Source organism: Tauraco erythrolophus, chromosome Z (genome assembly GCF_009769465.1).
Source record: "Tauraco erythrolophus isolate bTauEry1 chromosome Z, bTauEry1.pri, whole genome shotgun sequence".
NCBI lineage: Eukaryota > Metazoa > Chordata > Aves > Musophagiformes > Musophagidae > Tauraco > Tauraco erythrolophus.
The window spans coordinates 74440090-74463872 of record NC_141496.1 but is presented as its reverse complement, the minus strand read 5'-3'; the positions used below and the strand labels follow the sequence as shown (position 1 = coordinate 74463872).

Sequence of the window (23783 nt, the reverse complement as noted above, 5' to 3'; positions counted from 1 at the left end):
GATATTGGAGAAAACAGATACCTGGATTGTCAATTACAGCCAGACCCCTCTACTCCCTCCCACAGAAAGGAAAGGTATGGAAATGGACTAAAGAGCAATACAAAGCTATAAAAACCTTAATGAATGAACTGTGAACATACCAATCCCTTGGACCTGTACACCTCTTTGATCCTATTGTTGTAGAATAGGGATTTGCTGAACATTCAACTTACTGTAACCTGTTTCAGGTTGGTCCTAATGCCTCAAAACGGCCTTTACTGTTTGCTTCCACTGCGTTTAAAGAGACAGAAAAGTGACAACCTGAATGGGAGCGATAATCTGAATGGGAGAAAGGGCTTTTATCCTTAGTTAGAGCTGTGAAACAGGTCAAGAAAATACATCAGGGACAGCCTATAGAGACTAGAGAACCATTTAATTTACTAGAGCAATCTTAAAGGGAACTGCTTCTCTGGAAGGTATTGCTCAAAAGCCCACAGTGAGAAAATGGTATGCCTACCTAACAGGAGTTGCCGAGAATATGCAGTTAACTGAAGGAAACAGTAAAGTTTCCAAATTACAGATATCTGTAAATGCTGCCCCTTTAGCTTTGCAACAACCTTTCAAACCTTCACCAATTCTAGGTGCTCTGCCCTTAACTGAAAATACACCAGTGGACGGTATATGGTCCACAGATGCCTCAGCCTAAAGGGAAATAGCAATATAGAGCCACGGCCCTTGATAGCACCACTGGCAAGCAGGTAGAGGAAGATAGTGCAGACAGCATGCGGGTAGGAGAACTCAGAGCTGCTTTACATGCTGCCCAAAACAGAGCAAAAGCTATATTCGTGGACTCATGCTGTTTGGGCAGGTGTGACACCGTGGCTCTGTCAGTGGGAAACACTAAGATAGGAAGTGAATAGATCCCCCGTATGGAGAAGCAAAGATTGGCAGTTATTGCTAGACATAGCCAGGAAAACACCTTTCAAAATGGGATGGGTGAAAGCTCATGCTAAGGATGACCGACCAGCTACAAAATGGAATCAAAAGGCAGAGGAGCTAACTAAATTAGGAAAGTCACTATAAATCCCGAATTGCACCAGTTAGGAGAAAGGTTACATCTCAAGTTAGGACATAGTGGACATGCCCTTTACTTTGCACCACAAAGCCAAGGCTGGCCTCTTGTCAGAAAAGCATGTGAAACCATACTTACTGAGTGACCTCAAAGCCAACTCAGATTGCAAACTGATCATCCCGATAAAGCACTACCTCTGCACGTTGAAGAAGAGAAGACATTACGGTCTACAAGGCATATCGACTATATTGGTCCTCTAAAATTATCTGCTGGGTACAGGTATATTCTGGTAGACATATAAGTGGTGTCTGAGCTTCTAGTGGCCCTCAATTTTGCCCTCTCCTGACTCTATTCAGAGTGATAATGGCTCACATTTTACTAATAAAGGAGTACAAGAATGAGCAAAACAAGAAGGAATAAAATAGGTGTTCCACGCTCCATACTATCCACAATCCAAGTATGGCTGAATGGGCCAATGGGCTACTGAAAAGAGATTTTAAACCACATGAAGAACACTTGGACGCCCACATCTCAAAAACCTTACACAAGCTAGATAATAGACATGGTTCCTCTGGAAGCCCAGTTACTCTAGCTTTCTTCATGGCTCCTTTAGATAAAACTCTAGATAATAGGTATACCTGGCTGTCGCGGTTTAGCCCAGCCGGCAGCTCAGCCACCACGAGGTCTCTCCCTCACTCCTCCCCCTCAGTGAGGCGGAGAGGAGAAAAAGGTAACAAAAGGACGAGGGTCGAGATGAGAACAGGGAGGGATCACCCACCGACCATGGCCCCGGGCAAAACAGACTGGGCTTGGGGACAAATCAATTTAATTCATTGACAATTACTTGAGAGGACAACAAGAAACAAAGCCAGATCTTAAAAACAACACCTCCCTCACCCCTACCTTCTTCCCGGCTCTGCCTCCTGCCCCAGCTGCCCAGCGGGATGGTGAATGGGGGGTTGCAGGTCAGTTCATTACACAGTTTCTGCCGTTCCTTTCTTAACACAGGAGGACTCCTTACACTCTTTTCCCCTGCTCCAGTGGATCCCCTCCTCATGGGACAGTCCTCAGACTTCTCCAACATGAGACCTTCCCGCAGGATGCAATCTTTACCCATCAGATTGCTCCGGCACAGGCTTTTACCATAGACTCACAGCTTGGTAAGTTTTGGGTGACCCTTGCCATTCTCGAATCTTTAAGTAAGGCACTATTTTGATCATAACAAATTCCACTGAATCACTCTGTTAAATCGGCTGATGATTAAGTGCTGTTAATAATTATACAACCTAATCTTGCGACCTATCTCAAAAATATTAATAAATTGCATATTGCTGCCAAATCAAAGCTGTGTAACAAAATAGTATTTGTGACATAGTAACATGTTCTGCCACTTCTTGGAAATCATCCAAATACATCCACAATATTGTTGATTTCTATAGTGTCGCAGTTGTGTAAGGTGAACAAAAACCACTGAGGTTTTCAATACTACAACTGTGACAACTTGGTACTACTTTGTTTCGCACAAGGGGAATATGATTCTCTCAGGTTTTGTTCATAACAAATGTCTATATGAAACAGCAATAGAATTTCGGCTGTTCCTAACCAGGCAGGACTTCCTTCATTCTTGACCCAAACTTCCCAGACCCACAGAAATACTGTTTTCCACTGTTGTTGCAACTAAGGAACATTTGAGGTGTTAATTTCAAATCCTTCAAAAAAAAAATGCCTGCATCATGAGTCATGTAAGAACATCTCTCACTGCAAACAAGAAAAAAACCTTTTCATTGAAGACACTATTTACCCCTTACAGAATGATTGCTTGAACTCCCTATTGGAGACCTAGCTAAGATTAGAGAAAAGCAGAAAGAGCCACTAGTTAATGTGGGCAGGGGGAATCAGCTACTGATCTTGCTTTCAGGAAAAACGTCCAAAGTCAACAAGAGTTTCAATGAGCAAGCATACAGTATTGCTTCACATAAAATTACAGCCCTCAATTCTGCAAGTGCTAACCATGAATAGTCCTGTTGATACCAGAATATACACGTAAAATTACTCAAAAGCATGTTTTCAGAATTGAGCTATTTTGGCCAGCTAGGTTGAAATGGCTGACAGAGTAGAAGTGCAACAGAAAGATGTATCTTTGTGTTTCACAGTTCAGACATACCATGCTGAGGCTTGTTCTCCATTTCTCAGACAACAGTAGGTTTGCAAGGCAGGAATCCATCCCTCCACTGCTATTTATACAAGCTATACTGTCTGAAAAAATGTAAATATCCAGCCAGCGAGATTAAACTGAAGTAAAAGAGAATCTCTGGTGAAATATTAGCTATCTGACAAATTAGGAAAATCATACTATATACTCCTGCCATGCTAGGCAGTTCTCATCTTCCTATGGCTCTCTCTTACCTTTGACATTTCTAGATCTATATTAATAGCCATGTGTAAAGCACATTAAGATGTGTCTTCTCTTGAAATACATAGTAGCTTATATTCTTACTGCCACTTTTAGCTGTGACATCACGTAAACATATTTATCATATGTGTCAATCCATCTGTGACTCAAAGAAAGACTGAAGATTTCTGTAGGTACTCTTAAAATGAAGTGTATAGACCTCCATCATTTTACTTACTGTTCATCCAAAGCCTCCATCAGTTTCTCACCATCCTGCTTTTTCTAACGCCATCATATTTATTCTTCAATATTAAGTGATTCCAAACTATTTTTCTTGCAGTATCACAAACCTGCTTTCTGCAACACAAAACTATTTAACAGTGTGATCATAGTTTAACAATGCGATCTTAGTTTAACAATGTTAGCTATATTACATATTATAATTCCTGCATACACAGGTTGCGTCAGCAAAAATGTGAGGTGTGTAAACTTTCATGCAATGTCATATATATATATGCAATTCAATTCATGATAACAGAGAGTTGGAGGAGAAATCAAACTAGATGAACTTGAAGTTCTTTTGAGAAATCAAACAGAAATAGCACACATCAAGCTAAGAACATTTACTTTAAATTTAACTGAATTGTACTAATCAACGTGAAAAACTAGAGAGAGAAAAAACAATGCTCTGCACCAAGGGTCTGGCAAACTCTGTGCCTGGGAAAGGGATAGAGTAAAAGAGAGTGCTAGTAGTGAGTATGTGTCAAGGAATGATAAACTACTGAAGGGGAAAAAGAGTGTAATAAACGTGCTTGGAGAGAAGAGTTGCAGTTATTAACACGATATTCCTTTAAAACAGATAGGACTTTCTGTCATGTAAGATAAGACCCTTCTTCTCACAGCAAGAGAGAATACCAAATGAATCATACTACTATTGCAGAAATTTAAACCCTTCTCCCACTCGTGTATCTTCCCTCCTCCCTTTCACACACACAGACAAAAGCAGTAGTCCTCAGCCTTTTGGTAGAAAAAGTATAGCATTTTCTTCCCTTGATAATTTTCATGTAGGCAGAGGAAATCTTTATGACAGACAAGGAAGACTCCAAAATACAGCTCTTCTTCATTCATTTCCTTCATATGGACTTTGAAACATGATAAGCTTGATGAGCAGGTTAATTTGCAAATACATGAAATTAATTTCCATCTCAAGAATTTTTGTTTTAAAGGAGGTACGGAAGCATATGAAACACATGTGCTGCCTGTGTAATGTGCTTTAAAGCCTTCCTGGGGAACCAAAGGATAATATAAAGAAGCACCCAGCAGGGAAAAAAAAAAAAAAAAAGCACTGCAAGAAGTCTTGGGAAAAAAAAAGGCATGCCATCCGAACTTATTAATAGCTTTTGAAGGAAATACGAAAGCTCTGTTCTTTCAAAGATTTAGTACTGAGAGGAAAGAAAACTATGAAATCATGATCGATTTTTTTAAGGAAGTCAAGTTTATTTACCTACAAAATGGAAAACACGATGTAGATAATCTTGTGTTCTGCTTCCAGTAACAACACATAGCAGCCAGACAACACATATTTCTAATACACAGTTAATATGCAGTATAAAGATCACATTGTAAATCTTTATGCGAATTAAGAGAGCTCATTAACCTACGGAGATTTGTCAGCACCTGCATGTTAAATCTTTTCCTTCTTTCGTAACTTGAAGGAGAAACATACCCAGCATTTAGGTTTCAACTGAAGACAACAGCTTGTTAATGTCCATCCCAATCTCCAAGTGATAGTATTTAGTGGTCATTCTCATTGCGGATCAACAGTCTCTTCCATGCCTTTTTGTGGGTCACCTTTGCCTTTTAAATGCCGTGAATGTTTCCATGTACTGCATATTTTTAAAACAAAAATTCACATGAACATCTCACAGGTTAAGTGGATAGCTCTAAAATGCATTTTCTCACATGTATTTTTGACCTGTACTGAGCAGCGATCTACCAAGATTTCAGCGTGCTGTTTCAGATCCAAGATATAAATTTGTAATCCAGGCACACATCTCATGTCACAGAGTTGATTAGTTTACTGTTTTCTACTATTTTCTACACCCTGCAGACCCTGTAATGCAGATGGTTACAAAACAATCTATTGTGTTTTGAACAAACTCGAAGGATTTTCATTCAAATGTTTCATTGAGGAAAATATATTCCTGTCTAAGCAGAACCAGAATTTCAGTTTGATTTTTTGTTAAAATTTTATTTTAACTCTCCTCTGCAGTGATAAAAAATAATATAATCTGAAATCAAGTGATCATTGAGAAGAATAAATAATATCTCATGCAAATTAAATCAATATTGAAAAATATAGGAAAGTTGCCTCAAACAGTCCTGGCTTGACATTTTAATGAATCAAATGAATCTGAAATAAGCTAACCGGCCTCCCAGCAAAGTTACTGCAGAAAGAAAATTGTCTGAAAAATACTGAGGCAAATTGTTCCTATTAATTTTTGATCTGGAGTGGATTTGTTTTCATTAGGAAAGTAAAATAATTTATAAGTTCTTGCTGTTAGGAGATGTTTAGAATTAACCCACAAAAAAGCTTATCATGCAATGAAGTCTTAACTGCTTGCAGAAATCATCAGTCTTTGCAACAGAATAGTACCTGAATATCTTAGGTTTTAAGACATGGCTGTTGCATACTGCAGCAAGAGTGAGGAAGGTGATCCTTGAAGTTTGCTGCCTGTGGTTCTAGAGAATCCAAAGGTATATTTTCCATCACGTAGGTAGAAAATAAATCTTTCTTTCTTGTGTTGACAACTAATGAATCAGAGGAGACAAGTAACATGGACTGGCCAGTAAGCAACATCAACATGGACTCTGAGTGGGAAGGGGGAATGCCAAATAGGGATTTATGCTGCAGCTGCACGTTTGTCAGCAGTGGGCCTTAAGCTATTGCTACCTCCCTGTCTGCAAGTTGTTCTCACCATCCCACCACCTCATACACAGTATTTGCACAGCAGTTTGTGAAAAGGACTGCTGCAGGTTACACACAGACGTGCACGCATATATACATACTGGATGATTTTGGAGCCAGCAACTCTGTGAACTAGCTCCACTGCTGAAAAGTCTTGACAAATGACTCTGTTTAGCTAGACGTAGAGAAATGTAATAGAAAGGTTTAGACTGGTATTAATGGGAGCGTCTGGGTCTGGAAGCACGAGGGCAGCAAACAGCAGCAGAGGAGATGCAGGCATGAAACGTGTTGATGACACCTAGGTTAGGAGATCATCAAGATCTCATAAAGCCTACGTGTATCTTTGCAGGGCACCCAGATGGGAGTCAAAGGACAATCGATAAATCCCAGTGATTCAGAGAGCTGCGACAGGGTGAAAGGACTTACCATCTCCTAAGAGGGAAAAAAAGATACGTCCAAAATCAGCATTTCACCAGTAACCTAAAAAAAGACCTAGGAGAAGCATCGAGGATGGATAGTCTACGTACCTTGTCCTCTGCATTGTCAAGGAAGTCTGAATGCTGGAAAGACACCTGGCTGCACACTCAGTGGCACCTGATGCTTCACAGGCCTCTTGAACACACACTTCTTGGTGCTTGTGAGTATGTGCACGACAGTGTGGATGAAATCAATTTTATTGTAAAATAAAACCACCTTTCCTCCCTGCAAGGTCTCATTTTGAGCTTTGCTGCCAGCATTACAATAATATTTCCTACATAGACATCTATGTAGTAAAAGGAATGTTGAAAACTGAAAGAACATAGGAGGAAAGAAGGCTATAAGCAAATAAACTGGGGGACTCTTTTATGAGGATGGGTGTCATTTCGCTTGACTGGAACACAGCTCTCTTGAGGCTCCTCCATTAAATTTGAATCGCTGTGGAAGTGCCGTTGAAACACAAATGCCTGTTCTGGCATGATGATTAATAACACTTGTCTCACCAACAACAGTGTTAAAAAGGGGGTGCTGACCAAGCACTAAAGAGATGTGGTGGTTACAGTCCCTCATTTCACCCGAGACAGAGGCAGATCACATAATCTAGCCACAAGACACCTATGTACTTCAGATAAGACCTGTGACGAGTTGTCAAATTCTTCATACCAATGTGTGCCTTTTGCAGTGTAACCGGCTTCTTGAAAATTCACTTTAGCCGATCATAATGGAAACGCAAAACATGTGGGAACAACTACATTAGGAAGAGTCACTTTTGGCAGGTGAGGCAAATTCAACATGATTTACAGGGCACGTATTCTTTTGCTTCACAAGTGTGGTCTTTTTATTTTGTCTCTATATATGCACGGTTTTAATTGTGTGATACCTAAACTTGTGCTGTGCACCCCAGGAGGCAGTTTTCTTCAAGGTGGATGGGCATGCTGTAGTTTTCACCATCCAAAGACTTCTCAGAGGTACACAGCAACAGGACAGGAGGCTGCAGTCATAAATTACAGCAGTGAAAATTCTGGCTGGATACAAAGAACAACTCGCTCCTGATGCAAGGGGTCAGGCCCTGGAGCAAGTTGCCCAGAGACAGTGTGGAATTTCCATCTTCAAAGATTTTCAAAGCTCAGCTGGACAAGACCCTGAGCAACAATGAACTTCGTTTTGCTTTGAGCAGGTAGTTGGTCTATGTGACCTTCAGAGGTCCCTTCCAACCTAATTTTTCCTACAATCTTGTTAAGAAAATCCTACTTCTTTAATGTCTTCATCTCGCTTCAGGACTGAGAGCCCTTCTCTGTGGAGGTGATTCTGAGCTTTCCTAAACAATTTTTGAAAACTGTTCATATAAATGTATGAGACAGAAACACTATTTCCCTATAAATCAAGAAATATCAGGGAAGTGCCACCCTACAATTTTCTAGTAAAGTCAAAACAGTGCTAAAGCAAAAAAAAAAAAAAACCAAACACAGTAAAAAGGCAGAAAAGCTGTTATTTACACTGGTAGTTAGCTAATCTGTACCAAATATCTTCTCCAGAAATATTTCAGAGGATTACTGGCCCTCCCATGAATACGATCAAGATGTAATATGCATTTGTTTCTGTAGACAGCTGTTCCTTCCTTCTGCAACTTTCTAGGAAAGTGTTCACTCCAGCAGGCTCTGGAAGCAAGTATCTCACTGTAGGCAAACGCATTAGTTGTTGAGAAAATGTAAGTGTTCCCTTAAGTACCACCTCTTCCAACAGGAGCGTGGGGATCAGTTACATTCTTCTGCTCGAAGTTGCATAAAAGTAAGCACTTGGGTTCACCTCAGCTGGTAACGTAGCAAGAGATACAGTGGGAAATAATGCAATTAATTATACAGGCATTTTTAAAGATACAGTGCTAATGCAGTTCATCTGCATATGTCAACCTAACTGTAATTACTTTGTTACTAGTAGCACATAATTTCAAAGTCACAGCACAAGCTTGTTGAACACATAATATCTGAACGAGTAAAATAACTTCATCCAGAACCTGTTATTAACACTTAAATATAAGGAATGATATTCTCTCCAAGTCCTTGACTTCAGAATCATCAAAATCCTGTGATAAACACGGTTTAGTTAATATACCGAGTCAGACAATTCTCATGCAGGCCTGAATCATTTCAGGTTTTCACTACGTGTATGTAAGTTTGCATTTTTATGGTGCTGTTTTGCTTAAGATTCAGTGAGAGAAATGTGAATTGGCCACACAGCTCTAAAATGAAAGGAGCAGAAAACAACTGGTTTATTGACACTCAGTTCTGCACTTGTACAATTTTTAACTGTTTGATTAATGTGGCTCGGTAGCGAGCACGGGATGGAAGAAAGGGATGAAACATTGTTTAACGGATGGAATGGAAATCACTTGTCTGTTTTAAAACTTTCTTTGTTATGCTCAGTGTAACAGGATATACCTATTATCTTAGAGAAAAGAAGGACATATGCTGGTAGTAAAAATGCATTGCAATGTCTCTTGAGTATCAACCTGAAAATAAACTCATTTTACATAAGGGGACACACACACATGCACGCGCACACACACAGAGTCAATGGATAAAAACTCTCAAGCATCAAATAAGCAGGTGTGACTGATGATGGAGAAGGATACTGCTTAAATGACTCCAGTGAATAGATCTCAAGGACACTGAGTACATCCAGAGAAACCTTAAAAGCACTTCGCTGAGTCCAGAAACTACATCCCAACTGAATGAGACTGGAGGGGATCCTTCTGCCTGCTCGATTCTTTCGCAGCACAAAATCTGTATAGTTGGGCAGGAGGAAGCCAGCTATGTTTCTGTGTCTCCTGTGGTCTGGACGACTAGTGAACCAGAACCGCAGCGTGGCCTACAAGGTGCATCTGCTGTGTATTCAAACACCGGAAACAGATTTACAATGGTCATACACAATGCCTTTCCAGTCTTCCCAAGCAGCTTGCCTAGGAAGTACTCCTACTCTTCCAGATCTGGGGGTGGATAAGTTTCTTCTCCAGGGATCTTTAATGAAAAAGTAACCTCTTCAGAGATGTGATTGTCAGTATACCCTTCCATACCTCGACACTCAGAATTACTGATTTTGCCTGGCAGCCTGAGGGCAGGGCCAAAAGAGCCCACAGCCGTGTCTCTGCCTTCTCATGTTCCATGTGCAGAGAACCCATTTTGTGCACCTGTGTTAGGTATTAGGATCCATAACTGATTGTGTTCCTAACGGTTCTTAGATGGAGAGCTGTGGGTCTCTCTCTTTTCCTCTCTCTTAACAACACCAAATCCAGCAAAGGACATATCCTTCACAATTAAGTATTATTGGACATTTAAAAGTTTGGTTTTCAAATTACCAAAATGACAGCATTCATTTAGATACAGTACGGTTTAGAGGTTTTTACTATAGAACAAACCAGATAAAACTTCTTCAAGTCTTTCCTGACTAAATTTTCCATCTACATTACCTTGACTTGATATTTGCAGTGTAAGACATGCCCTTGTTTTACACCACTTACACAGTGGTGTGATTCTTCTAGAGCTTTCTATCAACAATAATCAAGGACATGATCTGATTGAATCTGTAATTGTTTGTATTGCTGATTAAATGGGACGAGTAGAAAAAAAAAAGGAGGGTGGAAACCATGCAGCCAATGACCTGTATACTTGAGTAAAATGTCGTTGATGGATACAAAACGACCATGGCCCTACTGCTTTATTCCACACCCAGTCCACCTCCTGTTTGCTGTTTCTTCTGACTTGGATAGTGTTATGAGGAAACTAGATCAGGTAGTAATAAACAGAAGCTATTCATATTTATGTCTACCTCGAAATATTATATACTTTTCTGTATAAAAAAGGTGAGTTGAGGAGCTCAATCAAAGCACCACCTTTGGAAGCACAGTAATTAGCAGATCCAACTCCAGGAATAAACGGGTGTTCACAGGGATTTGCTACCTTGATAACTGTGACTACTAAAGTGATTCAGAAGGGGAAGGAAAAGAAGAGCTATGCTGTGTGAAATATTATTACAATAGAAGATTAATATGAAAATGAGAACCATCCAAGGTACACTGTGTTAGGAGGTGGGTGACAAGTTTAAACAGGGAATTTACTGATCAGGAGCAAAAAGTGGATACCAGAGTCTTCCAGCATATCTGTCACTGTCATGGTTTAATCAAGACAGCAAATAAATGCCACACAGCCACTCACCTTCCCCCACCCCCGAAGGAATGGGGAAGAGATTTAAAGGGGAAAAAGGGAAGGAGAACAATTATTTCTGTTATTAACAATTATGATAAAATAATAATAATCTATAACTGTATTACTATAAGAAGAAAAATCTAATGAGACTGAGCTATGAAAAAAATTTTGCCACTAAAACTTCCCCATTGAACCTGTAAAACCTCAGTTAGTTTTTGGAGTTCGCTCAATCCAAGTACTATTATTGCAGCCTTCCAGTACTTAAAGGGGGCCAACGGGAAAGCTGGAGAGGGACTTTTTACAAGGGCATGTAGTGACAGGACAAGGGGCAATGGCTTTAAATAGAAAGAGGGGAGATGTAGATTAGATCTAAGGAAGAAATTCTTCACTCTGAGAGTGGTGAGGCACTGGAACAGGTTGTCCAGAGAAGCTGTGGATGCCCCATTCCTGGAGGTGTTCAAGGCCAGGCTGGATGGGGCTTTGAGCAACCTGGTCAAGTAGAAGGTGTCCCTGCCCATGGCAAGGGAGTTGGAACCAGATGATCTTCAAGGTCCCTCCCAACTCAAACCACTCTATGAATCAATGATACTAATCTAATTTATTTTTAAGTTTTTTTAATTTACTTTTTACACGTGTTTCAATTCCAAGCAGATTCATTGTAAGCCTGCTCCTAGAAGTTAAATACATTGATCAGAAGTCACTCTCTCTGTAAGCAGACGGTAGAAATACCTGATAGATCTTATGTTTTGGTTCAGAAGTAGCTGGAGCATTTCAGTTGGAGCTGAGCTTTATTCGCCACTTCCTGATTAATACAAGGATTGACTTAAAAAAGGGAAATTTTAATGTAGAACACCTAAATTTGAATGCTATTGCCGCTTTACTGAAATTGTTACAGGATAGGTGCTTGGCTCCCGTAGGCATGGTATTTCATAAATGCTGCAATTATGACATTGAGCAAACACATTTGAAGGAGGCCTCTGTTCCCCTTTAATTTTAAACAACTTCTGTATCAGCTTTATAGTAACTTGCTTGGTAAAGACAAATTAGCCAGGGACCCAATTAAAGTTACCCTTTAATAAAGACTCCTTAATTATTCCATTAAAAGTAAAGTTAAAGCAGAATTGGCTGGTTGATCCCAACATTTAAAGATGTTGGTTGAAAATCAGGCTCAGAGGCAAGATGTCATATTCAGATCAAGCAAAGATCTTCCCACTTGGATTCTGAGGGCTCTTGATTCTACCATTAAGTCAAGAGGGCTCTGATTCTTCAGTTGTCAAGGCTGATTCTTCTTAGGCTGGGAGGATGTTGGAAAAGAAAAGTTTTTTTGAACCAAGGAAACTTGATTCCCACCCGAAACATCCCAACAGCCTTCAAAGCTTGTGGAAGAGTTCAGCCATTCTATTCCCAGAAAAACTAGGTAGCATTCAGAGCTCTGAAAAATTCCAGGAAGTTCATGCCTGGCATTCTTTATTTTTGAAACACTGGTAAGTTAAAAGACAGTTTACAGGATATTATTCATTAGGTTAAGTTGCATTTTGATTTCAGAATCTGACGGCCTCCAGCCAAACTCTTCTTGACTCTTAAGGTACAGGAAGCCAAAGGAAGAGTGCTTCATGGATATCTTTGTGCATTAAAGTTTCCTTGTCTCAAAATGTTGACACAGAAAAAGTTGTATCATGTCACGCTATATTTGCCAAGCTGTAACGGAAGGGTCCATCAAGTCTACGTAAAGAACTTCTAACCGGTGCTTTGTTCAGCTGGGATTTTTGAAGTGTTCCCCCACCTTCTGTTTTGTTTCCCTGTTCCATAGATGTCAAGAGGACATGATTTTAAAGGAATTCTTTTGAAGGAACTACTCCTCCCCCATTCCAAGAAGTAATGCTGGCTGTCTTCCACGGAGAAGACAATTTAGTGCAAAATGCATGCAGCCTTTTGTTTTGCTTTTGTCAACATCCGAGGGCCTCTATTACTTATAGACACCTTGCCTAGCCACATGAAATTCTAGCTAGCTGCCAGGTAGCTGCACACTCTTGGGCTTCTGACCACCTACACTTCCTCAGATAACCTGTATGGGACGACCATTGTTTGGGGGCAGTATAATGCAGTGCTCCAAGCTTGTGCTCAAGCAATCTCCTGATAGTCTGGTTGAAGCAGATGGTCAGATCCAAAGCTGCAAGGGTTAAGCAGATTTGCCCTGCCATGCCTAAGGGTGAGTCAGGCAGGAGCTGTTAGCAATTCGGAAGAAAGAACAGATGGGCTTTGTGGGAAGCCAGTCTCAAATGCTCCTCAATCAAGCGGATCTCTCCCTTGCCAGCTCAGCGACCACCACGCACCTGTGGTGGGCATGGGATGGGAATGCATGATCATGCAATTCTCCTTCCAGGTATGAAAATGCAGTTTCCTTCTATGGACAATTCCTAGTACACACAAAGAACTAGGAAGAGTTGTTAGCACTTGAGAATCTTGCTTTGGGAGGGCTTTCCAAGGTAATGGCTCTCTGGAACCTCCCTTTGTTCCCAGAAGAAGACAACTCCAATTTCCCTAACTCAGACTCAGAATTCATGAATGATGTTATCAGTGAGCATGAATTGGGAATTTGGATCTTACCATGTGTATTTGCTCCTGGTGGAACTAAGAAATCCCAAATATGTACTCATCCTTAGAACTGAATCATCCTTTCCCCAAATCAAACTCATTTCTTTGACTCCGAGTGCGGCTTTTAGCCACACGCAAAAGCCCTACAAGTAACAACGCTTTACAGCTCCCTTAATGAATGGAAGTTTGTCTTGTCATGTTGCAGCAGAAAAAAGTTGTATCATGTCACAATACACTTGCCAAGCTCTACTTTGAAAAAAGTACCCATTTGACTTAAGGCAGAACAGGCCCCAGCTGTTGACCTGTTTTCATTGTTAAACAAACTGCTTAATTTGTCAGAGGAGGACATAATCTATTTTACCCATGTTTTCCATCTTGTTGTCAATCTGAAGCTATGAATGGCTCTTGGAATTCTATGCTTGAATGATGTACCAAACTGATGGACTAGGATTTTACAACACTATCGTATTTTCATCAGAATGTTTATAGATTGTTTTACTTTATTGTTTCCTATGATTAATGGCTTGCACACAGTTCCATCCAAAAATTTCTGGTATGGCTTACTGAACTTCCTCGTGTTCAACCCCATCTAGATCATGCACATTTAATTAATAAGAAAATGCTCTCCACAAAAGTTAAGAAGCTTGCTGCTTCTCTAGTTCTAGATGTCCTGGGATTTAACACTAACTGTTCAGTAGATAGCACTCATCTGTGGTCCGGCAATTTCTGAACAAGTCTCGACTACTTGCAGGTTTCCCATCAACTGCCCTCTCAGGTATTGTCCATCAGCCTACTGGAAGTCAAAAGCTGGCAGGACCCACAGTAGTCCATCAAGACTGTGGAAATAACTTGTAACCAGTGCTTTTGCTCAGCTGGGATTTTTGAAGTGCTCCTCTAGCCCTTTTTGTTTTCCTGTTACACAATGACAAGAACATTTTTTAAATGAAACCTTTAGGTTTCGAAGGAACTACTCCTTCTCCATCCCAATAATATTGCCTCTCTTGCCACGAGAAGACAATTTACTCAAAATGTAGTCTTTTACTTTTGAGCTCACGATGCACTCAGCACACCCGAGACCCTCCACCACTTACACTTTCCCTGTCGCGTGAAGTGCTAGTCAGCCTTCAGGCACCTGCACATTCTCCGGCTTCTCCACACAGTCACGGCCAACACCACTTCTCCAGACCACGTGAACACTGTCTGAAAGTCGGAAGATGACCAGGGACACCTCAGAAATCCGCTGGAAAACGCCGGGCACCCTGAAACCCCTGAGGCTGCCAGCCACGGCCCTGGGCCCCAGGTAGGCCGCGGCCCCGCGGCCCGCCGAGGGAGGCGCGCTGCGGACGACCGGCGCCGCCGCCGCCGCCACGGCCCGCCCGCGAGGCGGTGCTGGGCGCCGAGGAGCGGGCGGGTGGGGCGGGGCGAGGCCCGCCCGCCCCCCGGGCCAGGTAAGCCGTGTTTCGCGGCGGCCCGACAGTCGGCCGCCCGCCGGAGGACTCGGACGGCGACCTGCAGCACCGCCGCTGCGGTAGGCAGCCGGCGGAGGGGAGCGGCCGCGGAGGGGCGACGGGCGGGGATGCGACCGCGCAGGCGCGCTGGGATCCGCGACGGCGGGCAGGGCGGGGCGGGGCGGGGAGCGCGCCCTCCGCTCCTGTCGCAGTTTGGGCGGCGCAGTGCGCCTGCGCGGCGGCGGGCAGAGCGGCGGGGGGGGGGGGGCAGGGCGGGGGAGGAGGGAGGAGGGCGGGGCCCGGCCCTGTGTTTTGAACGGCTCGATGCGGGTGGCTCACTATTTGGCAGGAAGGTGAGGAGGCCTCTATCCTGGCGGCGGAGCTCATGTAGGGAGAGGGGATCCAAATGTGGCAGAGGCGAGCAGGAGGCAGCGGCGGCGGAGGGGGCCAAACGAGACAAGGGGAGCGGCCGTCCCCGCTGCCGTCGCGGAGGAGCTGAGCGGCCTGGCAAGGCAGGGGACTGCGGCAGCGCCTGCAGCGCTGGCAGCCCTGGGCCGCCCGCCTGGCACCCCCGGGCGCCCGTCCCGCCGGCAGGTGAGCGAGCGGGGAAGGCGGGGGAGGGGAGTCGGGGGGGGGGGGGGGGGGTGGCGGGGGGGGAGTGGGGGAGAGCGCAGCCCGTCGCGCCGCCCTTGGCCTGGCCCGGCCCAGTACCGGGCAGAGCCGGAGGGAGTCGCTGTGGGGGGAGCCGCCGCGGCAGCTGCCGCTCCCAGCCCGGCCCAGCCTCGCCTCGCCTCCCCTCCCTCGGGGCTGACATTGCGCACCCTGCCGCACGCCCCCTCCTCCGCCGCGGTCCGGCGCCCCTCCCGTTCCGCCCCCGCCGCCCGCTTCAGCGGGCTGCCCGGAAACCACGGGAAGCGGGCGGCAGCGGGGCCGCGGGGGCCCCGGTCTCACGTTGCCGTCTGCTGCCCTCCCTTCCCCCGCAGCGCTCCGGCTGCCTGGCAACCCCCACCCTTCCGGGCTCCGGGGGAGCTGCCGCCCTCCCCTGGCCGGGCCCCGCTCCGCACCCACCCTCCGTCCCCTGCCGGAGAGGAGGGGTCGGAGCCGCCCCCCCCCCCCTTCCCCTTTCCCCCTTCCCCTCTGCGGAGCTATTGTATGTGGGCTGGGGCCCGCCGAGGGGCTGCCGGGGGGCAGATAAGCCGCCTCCTCGATAGCGCACGCCGGGGGAGACGGAGGCGGGAGGGAAACGTGCCCCGGCCCCCCCCTCCCCCGGGGGGCGAAGGGGGCGTGAGCGCAGCGGCGGCGGGGCCGGGCCGCGGCAAGCGGAGGGGGGGCCGCCGCGCTGCCGCCGCGGGCTGGCGGCGGTGGGGCTGCGGCCGCGCTGCCGCGGTGTGAGGCGGCCCGTGCGTGTGGGTGCGCGTGAGTGTGCGCGCGGGCTGCGCGGGGATCCTTTGTCTGCCGCCGCTTTCCCCTCCTCCCTCCCTCTTCCCTCCCTCCCTTCCCTCTCCCCGTGCCTGCCTCTCCTCCCTCCTCGCCTTTCTCCCTCCCTTCGTTCCCTTCTCTCCCAGACTCCAAGCGCTGCTGCAGCTGCAGGTTTGTAAATACTGGACCAACACACACACAACATGGCTGACGCTCGCCCTGCTCCTCCGCCAGGGTCTCCGCCTTCTCCCTCTGTCTCCGCCGCTTAGCCTCTCCTCCGTTTAGACTTTTGTTTCTTCCCCCTCCCCCCTCGTCTCCCATCCAAAAAAAAAGAGGAAAAACAATTCACCCTTCTTATTGCGCGCATGGCGGGATTTCAAGGGTAAGGATCCTCGCTTTGGAAGCTTTATCCTTTCGTTTTGCTGTTTACAACAAAATGAAACCTAAAATCAGAGGGGATTTGGGAACCTGGCAAGGCCTGGGGCGAGGGAGGAAGGGAGGGAAGGAGGGGGGAACGGGGTGAGCCCTGCTGAGAGAGGCTTGATTGGAATGTGCGTATCTTTTTCTCTTTTTGGGTGGGGGGAGGCTGATGCACCAAAGTGCTAGCAGAGATTAAATACTGTATTACACTTGCAGAATGATCTAGGGCCGTTTCTTTCATTTCAGAATGTAGTTCGGTATGAGGTATCACTTCAACGCAGTCACATTAGAAGGACCTGAACTAGTTATGTCAGAACAGGCATTGTGTAGGTGAAAACCATAGCATAGGGTTTTTGCATTTCTTTGCGTTCCTTATATCTCCTTGTCTGTATCTTAAACTGCTCTGCTCGAAAATCATGAGAGGCAAAACTGGAATTAACACTTGCCAGCTCTTTGTGTTGCTAGTTTTATGTCACACAGATTGATTTGCCCTTGCGATGACAATAGCGCAAACCAAAGCATTTCCTTTTTGCTAAAAGAAGTGCTCCTGCTTTTCAGATTCCTTTTTTGTAAAAAAAGGCATGGCGGCATGAACTCCAGCGAGCTCCCAAACTAAAACAAGACAACATGCTTCTGACCTCTCCTAACACAAGGCAAAGGCTCAGTTCGGTACCCCCCACCTCAGTCATTCAGAGCACCCCCTTCTGGCTTCCATGAATATGGCTTTTTTTCTTTTTGCTTGCTTGTGACGTAAAACCAAAGTAACGTTTGAAGGTAGTTTGTTGGGCATGCCCTAAAGTGATCTGCCCTGGAACGGATTTACATCTGGGTTGTAACTCAAGGGTGAATGCTGAAGGTGCAAAGACGTGGTGCTTTATGCTGCTTTCTGGAGATGTTACTGTAATTCGTAGTAAATGTTTCATTTCCCAAAGGTTATGTGTAAAGACATGGTCTTTATTCAGTCATATACACGTGAACAGCCATTGTTTCTGTTAATATCTGAGCACTGCCCTAAAGTAACGAATGTCCTAGCTCTGTTGTCTTTGTCTACTTTGCTTTGGAAGCTTCTAGTGGAGAAGCACTGGCATGGCATAATCATGCAGCTTACTGAGAAGAAATAAATACTACACTTCAATGCTAGAATTAAGTATCATATATTAATACTTCTTTTCTGCTGCTTTTTCCATCCTCATTAACAAGCGTTGATTAACTGGAGGTGAGGAGAAAGTAATTTATAATAATGAGTTTACAACAACATAAAACTTGAGTGGTCTCATGCAAGTTACAAGATCGTTTTGGAATGTGTATCTACGTCATGGCTCCTAAACCAACTGTACTACTGGATGGAAATGTCCAAGCAAAAGTCTGTAACTTGATATGTCAGTAGATTCCTACAGCAGTCATGTTTGTGGTTTTTTTAAATTTAACAACCTGAAGGCAGTATTGGTAAAGTCACTAGAATAGTTTACCAGTTGTAGCTAATTAGTGATTCATTATGATAGCCACCGAATTTTGAAATTACTGCTCTTTTACTTAGTGTGAAACGTCCTTAGGTATGCAGCTCCTCCCTCAGAATAGGCCTTTGGATATTTAAGCTAATTCTTAGACTGAAGAGCAAAATAAAGTAAAAATAGAGCATCCACAACACATCTGTTTAAATAATGGATCACTTAAAAATAGTCATGTTTCTTAACTCTGGTACGTTTCTAGAACTGAAGACAGAATTTATTCTGTAAAATTCAGCTCTACCTCGTTAGCTTTATGAAGCTTCTTATTTATAACGTTTTTGCTATAGCTTGAAATTGTGTCATTTTCTGTGACACCCAGAAGATTTTTTCTTTCTGTTTCGGTTGTGTTGATGAGTTGGTCAAAAATCAGTATTGTGGGTCTTAGTATTCCATGAGGAACTGATCTAGTTGAAGAACTTGCCAAATCTTAGTGTCTTTAGTACCACTAGCTCCAGTGTTTTTTGTCATTGTGGGTAGTGCTAGGCTGTGTTTAACCAAATTAGAAACCAGCTACTAGTAATATCTTCTTTTCCAAAACTGGTTATTTGCTTTATCGTGTTGGGAAGTGAGATAGAGGAAAAAGAAGACTGCAAGAAATGTGGTCTCAGTGATCAGTTTGCTGGAAGATGTTAGAAATTAACTTGTTTCTTATAACAAAAAATAGTTCTAAATCAATCCTTGACCAAGTCAGTCATGACTCAGTGTACTTCTAAATATTTATGAAATTACTATTTAAAATATGAAGTCCTAAAGGTGATAAACACTTTCAGTTTTTCTTACACTTCAATAGTGTTGGTACGTTTTCTCAATGGAAGTAGTATTCTTCCATCGACTCTTACCCTGTATCTTTCCTTGCTATCTATTGCCAGGCTGCGCTCTTTGACATGTTCAGATCTGTAAACATCTAGCTGATGCAACAGCTGTTATAAAGTGGTTTTTTAATGCAATGCATAATTTGCTTAATGTTTGACAAATGAAAGATTTTTGGTAAGATTCTATTTTCTGAAGAAAGGAAACAGCCTTTTTTTTTTTCTTAGAATGAAGCCTGTTGCTGTAAAGTTTTTATGCTTTCATTTTAGCTTTCCTTGCCTCCCTTCCTTTCTTTCCTGAAGTATTAGAAAGATCAGACCTGACTTCTTGATGGCATGAGACTGTTTTTGTAGCTGACTAAAACCGATTCAACAAAGCGGTTTAAAAACCATTGTTAGAAAGCTCTTCGCTGAAGCTGAACCAAGAGAGAGAATCACTATTACGGAAAGTTATTTCCTGTTGTGTGGTTAGCTAGCTTGTTTCTCATACCAGGTGCAAGAGAATTTTTTGTTTCGTTGTCTTTCTCATTTTCCTTCTCTTAACCATTCTTCAGAGTTCGTCCGTTTTGTGATCGGCAGGTGGATGCTGATCTGGTTTTCCTACCGAGTACTTTATATATCAAGCTGTGTCCCACTTGCTATCGAGATACTACCGAGATGTCCACGTACCATGTGGCTTAAGGGAATGGGGAATGTGGTCTTCCTGGAATAAATGTGCAGGCTGCTTCTGTCCTCATTTCTATGACGTGGATACGTGTTGAGTTCCGTGGAACAGTGTAGTTAACTGGTTTGTATTTACCTATGAAGATACGTGTTGTGTTCCTTGGAACAGTGTAGTTAACTGGTTTGTATTTACCTATGAACAGTCCATTCCAGTGAGAAAAGGGCCTCATCACTGATCCATTTCAAACAATGGTAAAATAATGTAATTCAAACTTACTGCTTTCACCATGTGATGGTTGCAGTTAGCTTTCCATTGTGATGTAAAAGGTGAATTTGCTGATGGCATGCGGAATTCGGGAGGTAAACTGATTTGGCTGCCAAGTTGTGAAGAATCGTTCTAGAAATACAGGTTATCTTTTTATGTTTCTTTCCTGCAATGTATGTTGTGAAACTGCTGTAAACCTGTGCTGTATGAGGTCTTGTTTGACTTGCTTGCTTGGAAGCTTACTTGAGATCGTTCCACAAAATGCAGAAATGTGTAGCCATTATCGTTGTTACCGATGGTGACTACTAGCCTCAACTATCACCTAATTGTATTCTAATCTTTGCGATTATTTGCAAGGTGGTTGACATGTTGTTGGAAGTATCTCCTGATGTTTCTTTTTTTGATATCTGCTTGCAGAATAAGTTACTGACAGTATACTGTAAGGTTTTTATAGTCTTTTTGTAAGATTATTAAGCTTATAAACCCCTAAGAACTGATTAGCTGTTGATTTTTTTTGTTTGCTTGATTGCTTTGTTAATGTTGCTTTTTTTGTTTGTAGTTTTTGTTGGTGTTTTTTTTAATGTTGTTGAATATTCCAGTGTGGTATTCAACGTCCACACCTACAAGTACTGGTGAGACTAGATACTTATTTCAAGAGCAATTCTGTGGATATCAATGATTTAGTAAACACTTAACTTATCCAGAATGACTGCTGAACTTCAGGCATTTGATTCTGTCCCAGTTTTGACTGGGACAGTTAGTTTGGGGGTTTTTTTTAGCAGCTGGAAGAACTCTGTATCTTGGATTTAGCATGGGACATGTTACTGGCAGAACACTGATAGTGCACTGATGCTCATAGTTGCTGCTGAGACATCAAGGACCTTTCAAGTCCTTCAGCATGGCTAAGACAAAGGGCCCACAACTCTCCCTATGATTTAAATTTAAGATTTATGATTGAGGGTTAAGTTGGCCCGTGGAATATTCCATATTGTGCATCGTCATGCCCAATAGATAGATGAGGTTTGACTAAGAGGTTTGTGATTCTTTCTTTTCTGGAGGGGTCTCTTAGACTCTCTGTCTCAGGGAGTTGTGTCTCTCTCATGCTTTTTGGGCCTCTCAGTCATCTGGAATTATGGTGTTGGGACTTACCTGTTTCAGGATTGCTTGCCAGGATGGGGCAGGCGTTTGTCACTGGGTGGTGAGCAGTTACATTGCATCACTTGTTAGTATATATCATTATCTTAGTATATGTATGCATTATTATGATGATGATGTTTTCTCAACCCTCGATTCTGCTTCCCTTTTCCGTTTTAATTCTCTTTCCCATTCCCTGAGGGTGGAGGCAGGTTGGTGAGTGGCTGTGTGGCAGGCTATGTTAAACCACGACAGGTTCCACGTGGTAGTTCGAACAAAGTGGAATTGTATCCTTTTAGTTACTCCTTTGTTGTTGTGTTTTCCATTAGTTTTCTGGTTCTCACATGGCTGACTTAAGGTGTTGAATCCACTTGCCATCTTTGAAGTCGTCTCTTCGTTTTCACTTGACTGCTTCTGGCCCGACTGTATGCAGGTCCTGTTCTCCGACTGTGTTGTAGCTGGTGGTCCCCTTCTAACAGTGCCTCATCTGAAGGGCCCTGGGTTCAACCACTGCAGCTGCCTTTCTTGAGTGAGTATTGGTGTGGTAACCTAGCTATTCTTCATGCAGGTTTCCAGAGTTAGTGTGTCAAAGTGTTGGGGAGCCTGTCTGTTGAAGTCTAAGACTGCTTTTATCTGCAAGTTTAGAAGTGCTTTACAATGAAAGTGTTTCAATGAAATGTGTTGCTTTTTGTAAGGTCACTGGTGGATCTTCCATCCTTTTGTTTTCCAAGAATCTTCCTAATGGTTCAGAGGCAGTCTTGAATCCCAAGACCTTGGGAAAGGTCTTGGCAAAGTAACTGTGAGACTTTGGGAGTAGCCCATTAAGATGATAATTCCCTCTGAATGTGCACCTCAGAAGGCTTTTTTTACCCTTTCCATTGTGTTGCTTTGTTGTCTCTCCTAGATTCCTGTTAGTGCAGACCAGTTAGTGAATACAGGGAAAGTTTTTTTAGTTTAATCTGTTTTAAGATTACTATGCTAACTAGGTTTGCAAAGCCTAACATTACCTGGCAATTTAATGTCCACCACTTAGGGTGATGCTGCTCTACCCTGATGTGGCCAGTCACGTATAAAATGAAGATTTAGAAAGCTTGACTTTTTTCCCAGTAATGTTGTTTCACTTGTTCTAAAGCATAGTAAGCTGTTCTAGCTGGTCTATGTCATCAAGCTGAGGTCTGTAAAATTTCACCTACATAGACTTTAATTAGACCCCCTTTCAAAAAAACACCAAAATGAAATCAGAATAGCAGCAAACATGTTAGAGATTAATTTACTACTTCTTTCTCAAAACCTTCCAGCTGCAGAGAGCTTTATTAAATGGACATAATGACTTTTTTCTTCATTAATCTCCTTAAGTTCTTTGTCTTAACTGGTGAAAGATAACACATAAGTTCATTAATGGTTGCTTTGGCGTCAGTGGAACAGCAATTTTGCGAGATATGATTGGTCAAAATCCATGCTCTGACAAAAAATAGCTTAACGGTAAATTCTGCCTTTAGTGTGACTTCGTAGAAATCTGACTCTTAAGTCCTCTTAGGGTTAAGGAATATGCAGGTGTTTGATATACTTGGAAACCACAGATTGTTGAATACTCGTATGGTTAGCATCACATTGGTAGGGTGAGGGAGCATTCACAGCAGCTGTCCTCAGGATCATCTCTCTGTGCTGCTGAAGGGAGGAGGAAAAGGCTTCTGTAGGAGTGAATAAGGATAGAAATCTCTTTTAGTCTCTAGGCTGCATGAGAGACAAAAGATGCTCCATCTTTTGAACCTCCATTTTGTGCATAAAAGCATACTTTATTGTTAGGTGTCAGCCATAAGACAGAGAAGGCAAGCAGACTCTTCTGGTTCACGTGCTTTCCTGACTTTCCAAGTTGGGGCTAGGAGAATCACTCCTGCTCTCAGTTACACTTGCGAGTATACCTGTGGCTTATATTGATAAAGATGAGACAAATCTATGTTATGTCATCACTACCATGTATCACATGTTACTGTGTTAATAATGGATGAAAAATACATATTTAAATGGTAGTATCTTGTTGTGACCTTGGTGGGGAACTAGGAGTGAAGGAAACACTGAATTACAGATGGTGTTAGGCTAGAGGCTTGAAGAACAGAATTTATATGTATTCACTTGAGGTGGGTTTTTTGATTTGTTTCTCCCATATGTGTAAAATTAATTGAAAGAGGAAAAGCAGAGGGTTGAGACTTTGCTGTGAATAAACATCCTAGTTTTCAGTCATGCTTAGGCATCTGAAGCACATTGCTAGGAGACAGTGTTTGGGCGAGGGTGCTGCAAGGTTAAATATGAAGCAGGGATATTCAAGGGTCACCTCCTTCAAGCTCAGGAGCAGTGCATCCCAATAAAGAGGAAGTCAGGCAAAAATGCCAGGAGGCCTGCATGGATGAACAAGGAGCTCCTGGACCAACTCG

The 23783-nt window shown here is 43.2% G+C and overlaps 1 protein-coding gene across 2 annotated transcripts in view; it reads left to right on the top strand.

The window, feature by feature from the left end:
- The first annotated feature begins 15687 nt into the window (after nucleotides 1-15687).
- The window catches only part of SPIN1 (spindlin 1), a 64030-nt gene continuing 55934 nt past the window's right edge, over nucleotides 15688-23783 (top strand). Inside the window, exon 1 of one of the 2 annotated variants that reach the window (XM_086629402.1) lies at nucleotides 15688-15727. The gene's annotated coding sequence lies outside the window, so the exon portion shown is untranslated. Of the gene's footprint in view, nucleotides 15728-16638; nucleotides 16935-23783 lie in introns of those variants that run through there. The other variant, XM_086629403.1, reaches the window with a different exon arrangement.